The sequence below is a fragment of the Rattus rattus genome, chromosome 2 (genome assembly GCF_011064425.1).
Source record: "Rattus rattus isolate New Zealand chromosome 2, Rrattus_CSIRO_v1, whole genome shotgun sequence".
Classification (NCBI taxonomy): Eukaryota; Metazoa; Chordata; class Mammalia; order Rodentia; family Muridae; genus Rattus; species Rattus rattus.
Window position 1 is genome coordinate 28,787,400 of NC_046155.1, and position 16,232 is coordinate 28,803,631.

At 44.0% G+C, this 16,232-nt stretch overlaps 1 long non-coding RNA gene across 1 annotated transcript; it reads left to right on the forward strand.

The window, feature by feature from the left end:
* The first annotated feature begins 10,212 nt into the window (after nucleotides 1-10,212).
* Nucleotides 10,213-15,210, forward strand: LOC116893758. The gene is made up of 3 exons (XR_004387004.1): nucleotides 10,213-10,495; nucleotides 11,339-11,720; nucleotides 15,151-15,210. It is a non-coding gene; the product is annotated as an uncharacterized LOC116893758 (long non-coding RNA).
* Nucleotides 15,211-16,232: the final 1,022 nt, after the last annotated feature.

The following is a 16,232-nucleotide window of genomic DNA, read 5'->3' on the forward strand; positions in this document are numbered from 1 at the left end:
GCTTTCACTACATAGGATCTGGGGGCTGAACTCAGGCCTTCTGGTTCAGGCTCAAGAACCTTTACCCCCTGAGCTATCTAGCTGGCCCTCATCTGACTTCTGAGTTAAGTAGAAGTGAGGGAGGAGGCTAGGGGGAGGCTTCTGCTTACCAGTCAAAGGATGGCTGGTCTAATTAGAGCGTTAGGTATTTTTTACTCCATCTCTTTGGTATAATTCCCCATCTTTCAAGATATACCCTCTTTTCCTTGCCAAGTTGTCTCCTGGGTCTATTGTTTATGATGGCAGGACAGCAGGAGTCAGAAGAGTGGTCTCTGAGCTGATTTCCACGGCTCTGCTGTTGATCCCTTTGGGGGAGTTGGTCTAATCTTCTCCCTTAGACACCGGAACCCGGTGACATAGAAACCAGAGCTCTGGAGTTTTGGATCTGTGCTAGTCGCCTCAGCTGGAGTTGGTAATCCAGGGATAGCTTCTGCCTGAGCCTCTTCTATTCGCTCTTTTATTATCCTGTGTTCCTTTGGGGACAGGTGGTAGTTGCATTCTCTACCCCTCATCGCCCCGTGCAACGAATGCACTCTGAGATAAGATTGCTCTGTCTAACCACCGTCATCCATTTGAGGCATTTCCAACATCACTTTGGCAACACAGGCGCCTAAGAGTTTCTCCAACCTGCACCTGAGGAGGCCCAGGACTAAGCCCAATACTCTTAGATCGTGAGCTTGTCCTCAGGTGGTTATACTTGAGTTTCATTCGGTCCAACTCTCTTCACCCAGGTTGTCATATTCACAGAGCGATGGGACTGAACGAAGACACAGTCCAATGTGACCGAATATCAGACACAGACCACGGGACTTTGATATTACCCTCAAAGCTCAGTGACCCCAAGCAGGTCTTCAAGTTTCCAGAGATCCTGCTGACCACTATGACTTATTTCACACCAATCTTTGCTTCGAACCAATAGCAATTCTTCATTTAGTCTTGATTTCATCCAGTTCATCTAAACTATCAGACCCAAGACCATCCAGCTTGGTAAGTGTAATTAAACTGACCGTGAGCGCCCACAGGATGTCTACAGCGCTCCCGCACAGCCGTGACATCCAAGTCTATGAAAGCTACTGTCCCTCTCATTGCCGTGAACAGGTACTCCATTCTCTGAGGAGCACATTTGCACCTCGGTACCGTAGCTTACTGAGGCCTCACTCTCTCCAGCCTTTTAAATTTAGCACCCTGAAATGCTACCTTGGATCAATATCTTTTTCCACTGCCCTCCATATAACACCTCATTTTTGCTTCATCTTTAGAGCAAATCTCCTAATAAGCTTTGATTACAGTCCCCATGTCACCTCCCTCCATAGCACCATGCCTTTCTCCCACATGTCACCCTTTCGCTGAAACTGCCAAGGCCACCAGTGATGGCCGTCTGGCTAAATGACTTGACAATTCTCAGTCCCCATGCTATTTGGTGTCAGCAGGCTTGGCATGCATTTTCTCTTCGATATACTTTACTTGGGTCCCTGAAATCCTGGTTTTCCTCTGCCTTCTTTATCTGTCCTTCTTTGACTCTCTGGTCTGTAAGTGTGTCAAGCCCTGTCCTTAGGCCTCTGTGTCTCATCTCTTACACTGATTCAGGTCACTGGCGTTCTTGTCTAGTCTCCTGGATTTAAATGCCGTTATGTTAATAACTCAGGTTCTTGGAGTCTTAATGCCTGTGAACTCTAGTTTAGGGCATCTGCCCAGTTCACAGATGGATTTGTGCAACCTACAGGCATCTCAAACCTGGCATTTTCATAACTGGCTCTTTCCCACCATAAGGAGTAGCGTTTCTGTCCTTCCTAAGACAAATAGTTCTTCTCTGTTCTTTTCCTCTGTGATTGGCAAGGCCTGCCCATCAGCAAATCTTGTTACCTCTACTTTCACGGCTTCTCCAGAATCCACATTCTCGAAACCTTTGCCTCTACACTGTGGCCCAAATCCTATTTGTGCCTTTCTTGGGTTCAAAACTGGGCGCCAACCTCCAGCTTCAGCCTTGTCTCCCTTCAGTCTGTTCTCGATAAACAGTCTTTAAACCAGCGTCAAATTAGACACTCCTTTATTCAAGCTTCCGTCTCAGAGTAAAGGCCAGTGTATGTAAGGCCTTTTGTCATAGGATGCTCGCCCCCCTCCCCACCATGGGCCTTGTCCTTCTCTGAGCTCTCTGGTCTTGTTTCCTGTCATTGTCCCTTTATAATTCTGTTTTTCTTATGGGGTTACCAATGACTTTGGGCATTTGTCCAGTTCTTTCTTTGGTATTGGGGTGGCTCTATAATGATGTCAGCTACAATCGCTGCCGTCTGAAGCTCCCCCTTCCTAGTACACTTATCCCCTTGCTCTTTTTCTCCTTGCTGTGTAACAGTTTCTTACCATTTGACACCCATAGCCCCGCTCTCCAATTAGAATGGGGACATTCGAGTCTTTTCACTGGAATGATATGCACTCCATATTGTCTACTCCATCACATTGTACCTAATAGTCACGATCTCGTGACTGGGGTTTTGGCCTAGAGAGGAGGAAATAGGATCCATGGATTTTAAATTTTCCTCTGCCCCTTGTTAACAATAAAGATGGTAAGTTGGGTATAGATATTTATTTCCAAAGTAATTTTTAAAAGGACATGATAAAGAATAACATTTGAACTTTAAAAGCCAAAGTCCCGGGGTAGAGGGCTTGCCTAGGAAGCGCAAGGCCCTGGGTTCGGTCCCCAGCTCCGAAAAAAAGAACCAAAAAAAAAAAAAAAAAAAAAAGCCAAAGTCACATGCAGTTTTAAAATATGGAGGGAGCCATGAGAACACGAGGCAAAAAGAGATTAAAGAGTTGACTCCAGGGAATGGGAACTTGAGGAAAAGGAGACACGGGAAAGGGACTGTGTAGTTGGTATTTGGGGGTTGTTTTGTTTTGTTTCATTTTTTTCTTGTTGTTTTAAGCATCAGTGAACAATTTAACTACAAAAGGATTCTGCTTTGATAGAAACGAAATTTAAATTCAAAAAGAATATTCAATATCCTAAAAGGGTGGATGAAATACAAGGGGGTCTTGGATATTTCTTTCAAAGCAGTGAGATCTAGAAGGCAGAAAATAGCTACAGACACGGAGGGGCCGGGTGCTCCAGTCAGCGTCCTCGTCCTGACACTTAGAGAACTTGACATCCAGAGGAAGAAAGTCAGCACGGATGCAGCGCGCCCTTGGCTGCACAGAGAGCCTCCAGAAAACACGAAGAGCGGAGCTCGTGTGGGCTCCGTTTTCTAATAAGAACCCAATAAGATTAGAAATAGATGGTATATCAAGTGAGCTTTGGAAATTTAGAAAATTCTTTTTCTCCCTTGATGTAGCCTGGCTTTCAACAGCTCTTTCCCCCTGGGGACACACTACATAAAAGCTTCATTTGACAGTCAAAGCTGAGCGATGACTTCGGCGTCCTAGCCAGTGACTGTCCTGCCCCCGAAGCATTGAAATTCATTGATTAAAAGGATAGGGAGCCATATGGCATCTTGATTTAAAGAAAATAAAAAATACATTAAATAATTCCTAAAGGATCATATACATTATTCATAAGCGTGGCCATTACTTTACATCCACCGTCACAAGCCGTCAATCAACTGATGAAAAGATGTGGAATTGCCTGTCTCTGGTACACGTCTATGACCATCCTTGGCCAGCTTCTCTGTGCTTCTAGTGAGCACAAAGGCAACAAGATTTACTAATGGCAGGGGTTTTCTGGCATGGTCGAAAAGGTCTTTAAAGTAGATAGATCACTTCTCAAGGTGATGGGCCTGCTACAATCATTTTCCTGAACCCAACTTCAGACCAGCTGAATCAGAGGACCTAGAGGATGTAGGCAGATTGTGCATGCAAATTGCACATAAGTGAAACGTAAGAGTCTACACTTCCTGATGGGCTGTCAGTGGACGTTTGTGTGTGCCAAAGTGTGAATTTACACCATCCATCGACACTAGTCACCTCAGATAATACTGACTGCATGAAAATCACGTACGGGAGTCAGCTCTGGTAGCGACTGAATGGACGTTGGTGGTGGATTCGCAGCTTAATCCTAATGGAAGTCTTGAGAGTAACTACCTGGCAAGCTTGAAACACAGCTATTTGTGGGTTTTGCTTTTAATTAAATTTCATCACGGCTCATTAGCCGGAAGAGCGGAGTGGGGTGTTAGACACATTTAGGAGGTGTAGTCTCACCTCAGGTGCTCACTGCTCTGAAGATTCTTCACAGAGGATGCCTTCCCAAACAAAGGAAACTGGTTTAAAAATAATGCAAAACATTCACAAATCTTTTAGCATTTTATCTTAAGAAATTCGAGAGTCCTGGAACGATAACAAACAAACAAAGCTAGGCATAGAGGCACACTGTTAATCCCAGTACTGAGGAGGCAGAGGCAGGCAGATCTCTGAGTTTGGGGGTCAACCTGGTCTACAGAGCAAGTTCCAGGACAGCCAGGTCTACACAGAGAAACCCTATCTCAAAACAACAACAACGAAAGAAATTCTAGAGTTCTTAACTTTTCCAGACAAATGAACAGGAATGCTTGAACAACTGTGTTAAGTGCAGGACAGCAAAAACCAAGATCAGTCTAGGTATCTCTATCAACATTTGATTCATCTGCAGATATGAAAAAGTAATGTTGAATGCACACTTTCAGGTAGAGAGCAGGAATAAATTTGGAAGCTCTGTTGTATAACATGGAAACTTGGTTAAAACAATATATTACAGTCCACCCCCCCCAAAAAAAAACCTAAGAGAACATATTTTAAATGGCTTTCCTACCAGGACTATAACTCTGGGAAGTAATGACTGTTAACAAAGTAGTTATTTCACATATGAGAAATTCTAAACATTTAAACATATGAATTTTAAACATCTAAATAAGATTAAGCAGTGTCTGTCAGTTTAAAACACTTCTTAATCTTAAAAACAAATACACAGAGTTTCAGGGGGCTGGAGCAATGGCTCAGAGGGCCATTAAGAGAGCGCTCTCTGGGGGCTGGGGATTTAGCTTAGCGGTAGAGCACTTGCCTAGCGAGCACGAGGCCCTGGGTTCAGTCCCCAGCTCCAGGGGCGGGGGGTCGCTCTCATCCAGAGGACCTGGCTTTGATTCTCAGCGCCCAGCACCTACCCAGTAGCTCACAACCATGGGATTGTGGTTCTGTGGGTACTGCCTGCGTGTGGTACTCAGACATATAGAGGCAAAACACCTACCCATTACACGTAAAATGAAAATAAATCTTATAAACTGAATTCCAGATAAGCATAGACTAGTACTACAGTTTGTTTCTGGTGTGTACCCAAATGTGCATTAGACTCTTGGGCTCCAGCCTACGGCAATACTGTGAGTTGGAACTTCTAGGAGTTGTGGGGCAGAGGGAAGGAAGTTGAGGCATTAGGGGCATGCACTTGAAAGGGCTATTGAAACCTAGTCCCTTCCTCTATCTCTCTGCTTCCTGGATGTCAAGAGATGAGTAGTTTCTTCAGCCATGTGCTCTCTCATGGTGTTCTTCTAGACTACAGGCCTAAGAGCAGTGAGGTAGTGGAGCATGGGCTCAACCTTCTGAAACCATGAGCTCGAAGAAAGCTTTCCCTCTGAAGGGTACTTGGCTACAGTGACAGAAAACTAAATGACATGGAAATCAACTTCTTTCTCACCTAAACAGAGGTCAGAAGTAGGCTGTATGCTAGGACTAATATGCTGCCTTCGAAGTGTCATCAAGGACCAAGGTTCTTACCTTCATGAACGTCTCTCACATCCTCATTCCACAGCTACACACGGAAGGACAAGAGGGAAGCTTCCCAAGAGTCAGTACCTCAGTCCCAGTAAAAGCTTAAGTAGCTGGAAAGGAGGGTTTTAACTTACGTTACTAGCAGAATTCAGATCCCAGAGCTTCTAGACAAAAATGGAGAACAAAGGTCATTTTAAACACTCAGAAATGCTGAGGAAAATAAGAGGAGATGTATTTCAAACTGTGTTTGAAAAGAAAAATGGAGAAGCCACCATGAAGTGGCAGAAGTGAGGAAATAAAGACCCATTCTGCAAGAGAATGTGGGCTCACAGAACCCCCCAGTGTATCCTGAATTGGTCACTGGCCTTACATTTCTGTGGAAGACGGAGGTGCTGGGGTTCATAGGCTTTCTATTGGGGCTGTATTGGCAAGAATGAGGTATTCTATCCCAGAAGCTACATGGACAGCCCTGGTGTGCTAGGGAATGAACGGGGGACTAATGTGGAGCACTGGGTCAACAACTGAGAGTCAGATAGCAAACCATGCCACCTCGGGCATGCACAGTTCACTGCAGCATAGTGACAAATGTCTACTGTAGTCCTTAGTGGACCAGGCAACCACAGATTTCCATTACAGTAGAAGCCTGTGAGGACCTAGAGCCCCTCGTAGAGCCCCTCATAGAGCCCTGTGAAGGTGGAGACTTCCCACCTCCATCAATCACAACATGGCCATGGTGTCTCCTCCCTCCCAGCACTCACATCCCACCTGGGAGAACACAGTGGACTTGGGAACTGTGAAGACCAGGGCACAGTTAAATAAAAAGGGGGAAATTAAACTTGAGGCAACTATTGACATGAGGCTGAGTTTACTAGATTTGATTTAAAAAGTTTTGGCTTTTTCATCCTACTTGTCTATGAATAGGAACTACTGATGGAATCAGATCCATTGATAGAAATTTCTCGAGTAGGGAGTTGTTCAGCTTCCATGGTTATGTGAGCTTTCTGTTGTTGTTTTTTTTGTTGTTGTTGTTGTTTTTGGTTTCAATAGCCCTTTCAGGTGCATGCCCCTAATGCCTCAACTTCCTTCCCTTTGCCCCACAACTCCTAGAAGTTCCAACTGCCTCATTGACTGTGGCAACTTGATAGGATGCATGGGATTATTTCAGTCTTCTAGAAAAAAATGTCAGACATCAATGGGAGGGGAAGGGGAGAGGAGGGATGGGATGGGGGTTTATGGATGGGTAACAGGGAAGGGGGATATCATTTGAAATGTAAACAAATAAAATGATTAATAGAAAGAAAGGGAGGGGGGGGTTGGGGATTTAGCTCAGTGGTAGAGCGCTTGCCTAGGAAGCGCAAGGCCCTGGGTTCGGTCCCCAGCTCCGAAAAAAAAAAAAGAACCAAAAAAAAAAAGTTAAAAAGTTAAAAAAAAAAAAAAAAAGAAAGAAAGAAAGGGAGGAAGAAAGGAAAAGTAAATGTTTTTATTTTAAAAGTTAGCTACAGGCAGAAATTTCCTAAACAGAACTCCAATGGTTCATACTCTAAGATCAAGAATTGATAAATGGGACCTCATGAACCTGAAAAGCTTCTATAAGGAAAAGGACATAGTCAATAAGACAAAGCGGCATCCTACAGATTGGGAAAAAAATCTCCACTAACCCCACATCTGATAGAGGGCTAATATCCAGAATATATACAGAACCAAGAAGCTCACCACAAAAACCCCAAGCAACCCAATCAAAAAACGGGGTATAGAAGTAAACAGAGGATTCACAATAGAGGAATCTCGAATGGCTGAGAAGCATCTAAAGAAATGTTCAAATCCTTAGTGATCAGAGAAATGCAAATCAAAACAACCCTGAGATTCCACCTCACACCAGTCAGAATGGCTAAGATTAAAACCTCAGGTGACAGCACATGTTAGTGAGGATGTGGAGAAAGAGGAACACTCCTTCATTGCTGGTGGGATTGCAAACTGGTACAACCACTCTGGAAATCAATTTGCAGGTTCCTCAGAAGATTGGAAATAGACCTACCTAAAGTTCCAGAAAAACCACTCTTGGGAATATACCCCAGAGATGCCCCTCCATGCCACAGGGGTGCATGTTCCACTATGTCCATAGCGACCTTATCTGTGATAGCCAGAGCTGGAAACAACCCAGATGTTCCACAACAGAAGAATGGATACAGAAAATGTGGTTCATTTACACAATGGAACACTACTTAGCTATTAAGAACAAGGACAGCCTGGGGTTTGCAGGCAAATGGATGGAACTAGAAAATGTCATCCTGCGTGAGGTAACTCAGACCCAAAAGGACACACATGGTATGTTCTCACTAATAAGTGGATGTTAGCCAAAGGGCAGGGGGAAGTACAGAATACCCAAGATACAGTCCACAGAACTCGAAAAGGTCAACAACTGAAGGGCCCAAGTGAGGACACCTCAGTCCCACTGGGAAGGGAGAAGAAAGCAACCACGAGAGGGAGGGGCAAGGGAGAGAAAGGGGATGGGGGTTGGGGGACAGGGGAACATGATCTGGTATTGGGTGGGGGAAAAGGACTGAAGACCTGAGGGCCAGCAGAAAGAATGGAAACAGGCGACCTCGGGAGGAAGGAGGTTGGGAAGACCCTCTAGAATGTACCAGAGACCTGGGGGGTGAGAGACTCTCAGGACTCAAAGGGGGAAGGAGAACTTAGATGAAAGGCCCTACAGTGGGAGAGGGAACTTATTGAGTCCACCTCCAGCAGAAAGACTGAATTAAGTGAGGGATGGGGTTGCTATCCCACAACCAAAGCTCTGACCATAATTCTTCCTGTCTGAAAGAAATGCAGGGATGGAAATGGAGAAGAGCCTGAGGAAAAGAAGGGCCAGAGGCAGAACCAAAGTGGGTTCCAGCTGAAGGGGAGGTTCCAAGACCTGACACCATTACTGACACCATTGGGCATTCACAAAAAGGAACCTGCTATGACTGCTCTCCAAAATACCCAACAAACAGCTGAAAGAGTCAGATGCAGATATGTGCACCCAACCAACGAACAGAAGCTGCTGACCCCTCTGGTTGAATTAGGGAAAAGCTGGAGGAAGCTGAGAAGGAGGGTGACCCTGTAGGAGGACCAGCAGTCTCAATTAACCTGGACCCCTGAGATCTCTCAGACACTGGATCACCAATCAGGCAGAATACACCAGCTGAGATGAGGCCTCCAACACATAGACAGCAGAGTACTGCTGGGTCTGGGTTCAATCAGAGATAATGCACCTAACCCTCAAGAGATTGGAGGCCCCAGGAAGTTTAAAGGTCTGGTGGGGTGGCTGGGGTGGGGACATCCTGTGGAGATGGGGTTGCAGGGGACAGGGAGGAGGTATGGAATGTGGAACCCTTGGTGGGGGGGTGGACCAGGAAGAGAATAAAATCTGGAGTGTAAAAACAAACAAACAAACAAACAAACAAATAAGAGTTTGCCAGATTCTTTTATGTATCTCTTTTTATAGTGGAGAGGAGACCAAATTCTTCTTCAAGAACACAAATTGTTCCATGAAACTAAAGGATACCATTTTTTGTGTACTCAATTCACACAGACTACTCTTTCTCTTTGTGCTAGGAGAGCAGGAACCCCTGAGTCTCGCTAAGGGTCTTTCCTGCTTCTATGTCCCTCCTACTCACAATGCTATGGTATCAACCCAATTCAGTTTTTCTTCTATTTCCTCTTCTGTCTCCTCTAGACTTATTTCATGGTCACAATATGCTCAGAGGGACCTGAGCATTTTCTTATAATTAAAAGACAAAGCAAAACAACTAAAAAATCAGTTTTCGCTTGATAATAAAAGGTTAATCAATATCTTTTAAAATGTTTCAAGACTAGACTCTTTCTAAAAGTACTGCTAATGTGAGGTGTTAAGGCAGGCCTCTGGGACAAGGCATAGCATATCTGAGAGTATTTCTGAGATAATACCTCTATTTCAAAAAAATAGATACAAATTAACCCAGAAGTGATCACACAGCATTTATAGTGGGACTTGAAAAGGGACCAGGAGAATTGAAAGCAAGAAATTAAAGTAAACTCAATGAAATACTGAAAGAGGGCAGTACACAGTCAGCGAGCCCAGAGGAACAAGGAAATCAATACAAGATGGGGGAGAGAGAGAGAGAGAGAGAGAGAGAGAGAGAGAGAGAGAGAGAGAGAGAGGAGAGAAGAAATAAGATGGGGCCGTGTATTAACAGTTGGAAGTAAGTCCACAGTAGAGAGAATGTATGAGAGTTTCTCAGAACAAAACAGGACCAAAAAAGAAAAGAGAAGAAAAAAAAACTACCTAAGATTTTTTTTTAAATCCATAAAAAATTCACACTGAGTCGTGATCAAGATAAAAACAGTTCTCATCACAAATACATTTTAAAGAAAAGAGATTGAGAGTTGCTCATAAAAGCACACAGAGAAAGAAAGCCTGATGGATCCAAAGGAGAAGCCGTGTGTTTAGACGGTTGGCCAGCCTTCTCCTGGGAAGTAAGTGCCAGGCAAAGGCAGAAGCTGTTTTCCAAGTGTTTGTGAAGATGGACAGGACAGAACTTTAACTCCAGATAAGCAACTGCTCAAGAATAAAGATAACATATTTCAATATGTCTAAAGCCCCACAGAGCTAACTGAGTCTAACCCAAGGATTCTCCAAAGAGAAGTCTGTGGGAAAGAATAAAAAGTCAAAATGAAAAGCAGAATTCAGGAACAACCTTTGCCCACAAAGGTAAGATATGGAATTAACCTAAGTGTCTATCTGCATGGTAGCAGGTGAACTGAGGAATACACAAAGACACACACACACACACAGAGAGAGAGAGAGAGAGAGAGAGAGAGAGAGAGAGAGAGAGACTGAGAGAGGGGGGGGAGGGAGAAGGAGAGGGAGGGATATTGTTTAGTTAAAAAGAATGAGCTATCATTTGTAGCAAAATGGATATAATGAGAGGACACCATATTTAACAATACAAGTGCAGAAAGACAAGTCTTGCTTATATGTAGAAACTACAGGGGGTAGACCAGAGTTTAGACTAGTGGCTGCTGGAATCTGGGAAGGGGGATGCTGGGAGAGGAGTCTGGATTTAATAACTGCATGCTGTGTGTACACATGCTCGAATATCAGGCAGTATCACAAAAGGAGTCCTTGTGACAACAGGTGCAAAAGTACATGGGATATGTTGTCCCCGTGACCATCTAAAACACACACAACATATAGTGTCTTTTCATATGTAATAATACATGACCATAGCATTCACAAGTGCTACATTCTTAGTCTTAGCTGTCTCTAGCCAAGATGGCAGAGTGGGAAATAAAGAGGATTTCATTTGAATTTGTACTGTTTTATCTTTTAAAAAATAAAATTTAGACATATAGGGATAGTCTACTTCTCATGTTTGACACTCTTTGTCTCGATTTCTAAAAGTACATGATAAGCTAGGACTTTGAAGAGCAAAGGAAAGACTTTTACATAGTTTATAAAAATTATCAAAAAGTGTTAGAATGTATATGAAGAACACAATGCAAATGGTGCTCAGAATTTATCCTGATTTAAACTTGCATTTTCATTTCTCAGAATTGGTGAAATGTTTGTGTGATCTGCATGGCCAAACAATGGACCTGGAAGTTTAAGGAAGATTTTTCTTCAGAACGCATTATGGTCCCTTGAACTAGGGAACAAGAAATGGTACCCAAAGAACATGGTTGCATATAGACGGTCAATAGATTTTATGTTCGTTTCTAAGTAAGAATTCATTGTTATCTTTGCAGTAGACAACTGGAGCATGAGCAAGTGTTTTTCAGGGGAAATGGACACACAACTTCTTTGGAGGGAGGCACTCGGAATGTGGAGTCTAGAAGGAAATATAGGTCTCCCAAGTGCATCTGTGAGAGTTGTTTTGGATGTAAAGATTGTTTGAAACTCGATGGTTAATAGTTTTCCTTGGCTGAAAATCCAAGTAAGTAGAATAGCTTCCTGTTGTTTCCTCCCTTTGGTGAAGTCAGTGTAATGGAAAACCAGCACTGACGTTCATAAGTTTAGAGTCCCAACTGGGATGAAGGCAGAGGCCTATAGCTTGTCTTTGTCCACCCTGTCTCTCTTTGTCCACCTATGAAAGGCTCAGGCCTGGTCATAAACTGCGCTTGCATCAGCTAAGCTCAGGCCAGACCAGTTGTGTGCTTGTGGGTCTTCTAAAGGTCATGTGGACTTAGTGTCTAGGAATACAAAAATAGGAAGCCTTAAGTTGGTCCATGACTATTAGAACTATTCTGGGTTTTTGTGTGTGGGACCCCTCTGGCTTCCATCTCTAGATTTAAAACTGCTCACCCTTTCACCCTCTGCTTTGGGTCTCTGGGTGTCTGAAGAATTTGGGGGCATCACTAAATCCTCCCTACAACTCCCTGTATTCAAGGGACTAACTGATGACCAAAAGGCCAAGTCTCTTGTAATGGTAACTACAGTGAACACTCCTGGTTCAGGCACTTCTGTATAGAGCAGGGGTTCCCAACCTGTGGGTCACAACCCCTTTGGTGGTTGCCTAAGATCATTGTAAAGCACAGTTACTATTTACAACTGTAGCAAAATTCTAGTTATGAAGCAGCAACAGAAATGGTTTTATGACCAGGGGTCACCACACCATGAGGAACTGTATTAAGGTGTCACAGCATTAGGAAGGTTGAGAACCCCTGCTACACAGTTTCCTTCCTACAAATCCCTGCAGGCTTTTTCAAACAATGACATTATGAGGAGATGATTACAACTAAATAGGCCAGAGGGGCAAGACAGGGCATTAGGAAGTTCTGCTGACTCTGTACCTTGGTGCCATGGACTCCAGGAAGCAATACTTTGGTAAAGAGATCAAAATATGGAGTTGGTCCTAAATGAATATTTTCAGAGATTATCATAACAAAAATCAATATTCTTAGCTTGGAAAACCAAAACTTAGCATGGAAAGATTTGAAAACAAAAATTAGGAAATTTACTGTCATAGTTGGGATCAAACCCATGTCCTTGGACCTGAATGTAATCCTAACTCTCTACCTCTACAGCTACATAGCTAGCTCAGGTCCTATTGAGTATAAATACTCACTCTGGAGGCTGGGATACAGAGCCCTCTTGCCCTATCAGAACTCTAGCTCATAGTGGTTCCTTGGGTCAATGATTTGATTAGGAAACATTTTGAGCTTCAAGTATGGCAGCTACCTCCCAAGACTCAGTTTTGTCTTCTGATCCCCGAGTGAACAAACACATCATAACCCAACATTTCTGCCTCTCTCGGGTTCTGAGAAATACCGTGTGTCACTCCTATGCCATTAAAGGCTAAAACTGTTGAGGTGAAGAGGACCAGATGAGGCCAGGCAAAACCACAAGCTGGGAGCAGATGTCAGTTCCCAACAAGCCCTCATAGCCTCCATTGGCTGGTTGCCTGTGAACTTGCTTGCTGTATGATCTTCTCTGGTAAAGTCTCCTTCTGACCTCAGGTACCTTGCTTTAAAATATGAGAGGGTGGTCTAGGAGTTCACCAGCAGCAAAGCCAATCAAGTCTATGGAGCCTCGGGATTTCTGAGTGTGAAGGCTAGGTTTGTCTCTGGACTCAGCCCAGCTCAGAAATGACTAAGGCATTTCCAGAACTGCTGCTGAGCATTGGCCAAGGTCATTCTGTGTTAGGTGTGTTGCCAGCAGAACTAAGGACTGCACTCTGGTTCCTTGCCCAGAAGTGTCTCTCAGCTGGTCCAAAGTGAAGACGAAAAGGGGCCTTAAGTCAGAGCCAGCCTGTCCAGTAAAGCACACAGTGAGATAGTTCTCAACCGTTCCTCCTAGGCCTTCATGTTACTTGCAGAGAACAATGTGTTCAGAATCATATATGTGCTGCCTAAGTTGATTTCTCTCATTCTATTCAATTGCTTTCATTTCTCATAATCTCCTAGTTGTATTACTCCAGGGACATCCTTACTAACCAAGAAGACAATTTTTAATCCCAACACTTGGGAGGCAAAGGCAGGAAGATCTTTTGTGAGTTCCAGGCCAACCTGATCTACAGAGGGAGTTCCAGGACAGCCAGGGCTACATAGAAAGCTAGTCTTGAAAAGCAAGCAAGCAGGCAATCAAGCAAACAAACAAAATTATAGCAAGCTCTTAAGTCAGAAGACAGGCAGGTCAGGAGTATGTCAAACAACTGAGGGAAACTCCAAGTGCCGTCTCAGGCTACACAGCCTAAGCAAAGGCAATTAATTCACACTCTTATAATAGAACAACCCTCCTGGAGCTGTGGGAGAGAGGACTCAACACCTCATTTGCAGGCAAAGGACCCAATAGTAATTGTTAATGAGTGATTGAGGACCCCTTTCCCTTCTCCATTATTGGTCTGTGCTGCTGCCCTGGTCTCAATTTGTGATTGCCTATAATTGCTTTGCCACCATGCTCTACCTGGTCCATCTCATGGAAGCCACAGCTTGTCCTAGATCCAAGCAGGCACATGTGCGCCCATCTGCAATCGTGTGCTAGTCCCAGGGCTTCAGACTTCTCACTACAGTACTAATAATATCACACAGACCAGACAGAAAGATCTCAGAAACAGATGCCCACGAGGCACTGAAAGCAAATTTGTAACCTTTGCAGTCTCCAGTGAGATGACTCAGAGAGTAAAGTTGCTTGCTGCCAACTCCGGCAACCTGAGTTCAAAATCCCTCAGAACTCAGTGGCAGAAGGAAAGAACTGACTCCTGCAAGTTGTTCTCTGATTGCCACACTCACAAAGTGGCATGCGTGCACACGGCCCCCAGTAAGAAAACAATTTTCTTTGTGTAGCTTTGGCTGTCCGGGAACTCCCTCTGTAGATCAAGCTGGCCTTAAAGGCATGTGTGCACTGCCACTACAAAGTACTTTTTTAAACATTTAGTCCCCTCATTCATGTCCTTTAATAACTACAGACATTGGCTCTGAGAAACTACTTGCCTGGTGTCTGGTACCAGTTACTTGGTTTTTCACGTGACCTCCTCACCAATAATGGTGTGTGTAGACCTTGGGGAAAGGTCAGTGATGACCAAGATACTAACCAGGGATCAAAGAGCCACTTTGTAGGGAGAAGAGATCATGTGAGAATGTCCTATATCCTGACCGGTCCTGGTGGATATGGTTACATAGAGACATGCATTTATTAAGACCCATTAACAAGCCACTCCAGCTCTCTGCTCCTGTGCAAATTAAGCTTTGGTAAAATTAGATACTAGGCAAATGCTTCCGTGTCAGAGCTATGAGCTCTGACTTTCACGAACTGGCATCAATCCAAGTCAACTGTGTTGTCTACATGGAAAAGGGTTATGAGTATACAGAACTCAGCAAGATGATTGAATAAGCATGGTCTGCTTTTTTTTTTTTTTTTCATTTCAGCTTCTCTGTTATGCCCACTGAGTACAGCAGCTCAGAGCGACTGGTACACAATTTAAGAGGAGTAGAGATTGACTTCGTGGTATGTATGTGGGAGACGCAGTGTCTCCATGTTGGGCCACACACTTTCCAGCTGCAGTTTGAAGAACACAGTTGGTTTTCCACAGGGATCCAGACAGGCAACATGATTGAGCCACTGGAGGAGGAGGATCTGGTCCCGGAGAAGTTGTATCTGGCATGAGAGATAACAGCTCTCACATGGAGAGTGGGAAAATGTTTCCCGGACAATGAGAATGACTGACAGATATTAGAAGGGAGGAAATTGAAGGCCTTGCCAAATTTCGTGATAAAATGCTATTTCTCACGGTAAGGTCAAGCTGTCTCCAGTGCAGCTACTGCTTTTCGAGTGCAAAGGAAACGGCAGATTGGACAGAGTGTGGTAGAGTTTTGCAAAGAGTTTGCGATCAAAGGCCACTTGTTTCATTTGTAAATGAATTTGGATGAGCATGAGAGGCATAAAGCTCATCAAGGACGCGTTTGGAATCTGCCGATGAGTTAAAAGTTGAGAGCCATGAGTAAGAATGTCCCTAAAGGCTTGATCCCAAAGCCTTTGGATACAAAATGACCGTCAATGTTTGCAAGATTACACATGCCAAGGGAAGGTTGAATCCGACTTTTCAAAGGCAGCATTGTGCCAACAGCTTGGGAATGACACTATTGTGAAATATTGATGAGTGCTTTGAAGGGTAGAATATAAAGTCTTGTAGTTTCCAAAGATCAAGAGCCTAAAACGGAAGTGTAGCATGCTTGCGTTTCTGAGAAGCAGAGTCCTCGCTTATGCATCAGGAGAGAGATAATCGTTCTGTTTAACAGGTGCTGAGCCAGATGTAGGCAGGAGCTGAATCTCTTCTCCTTTAAAGGCTTTGAAGAGTAGCTCTGCAGTGGTTTTGTGTCAACCTGACAAGGTGTCTTGGCTAAGCATTATTCTGAGTGTGTCTGAGAGGATGTTTCTGAATGAACAAAGGAATCAAGAGCCTACGGCAGTGTGCCCTCTGAAGTGTGGGTGGGCCCGGTCCAGTCTGTGG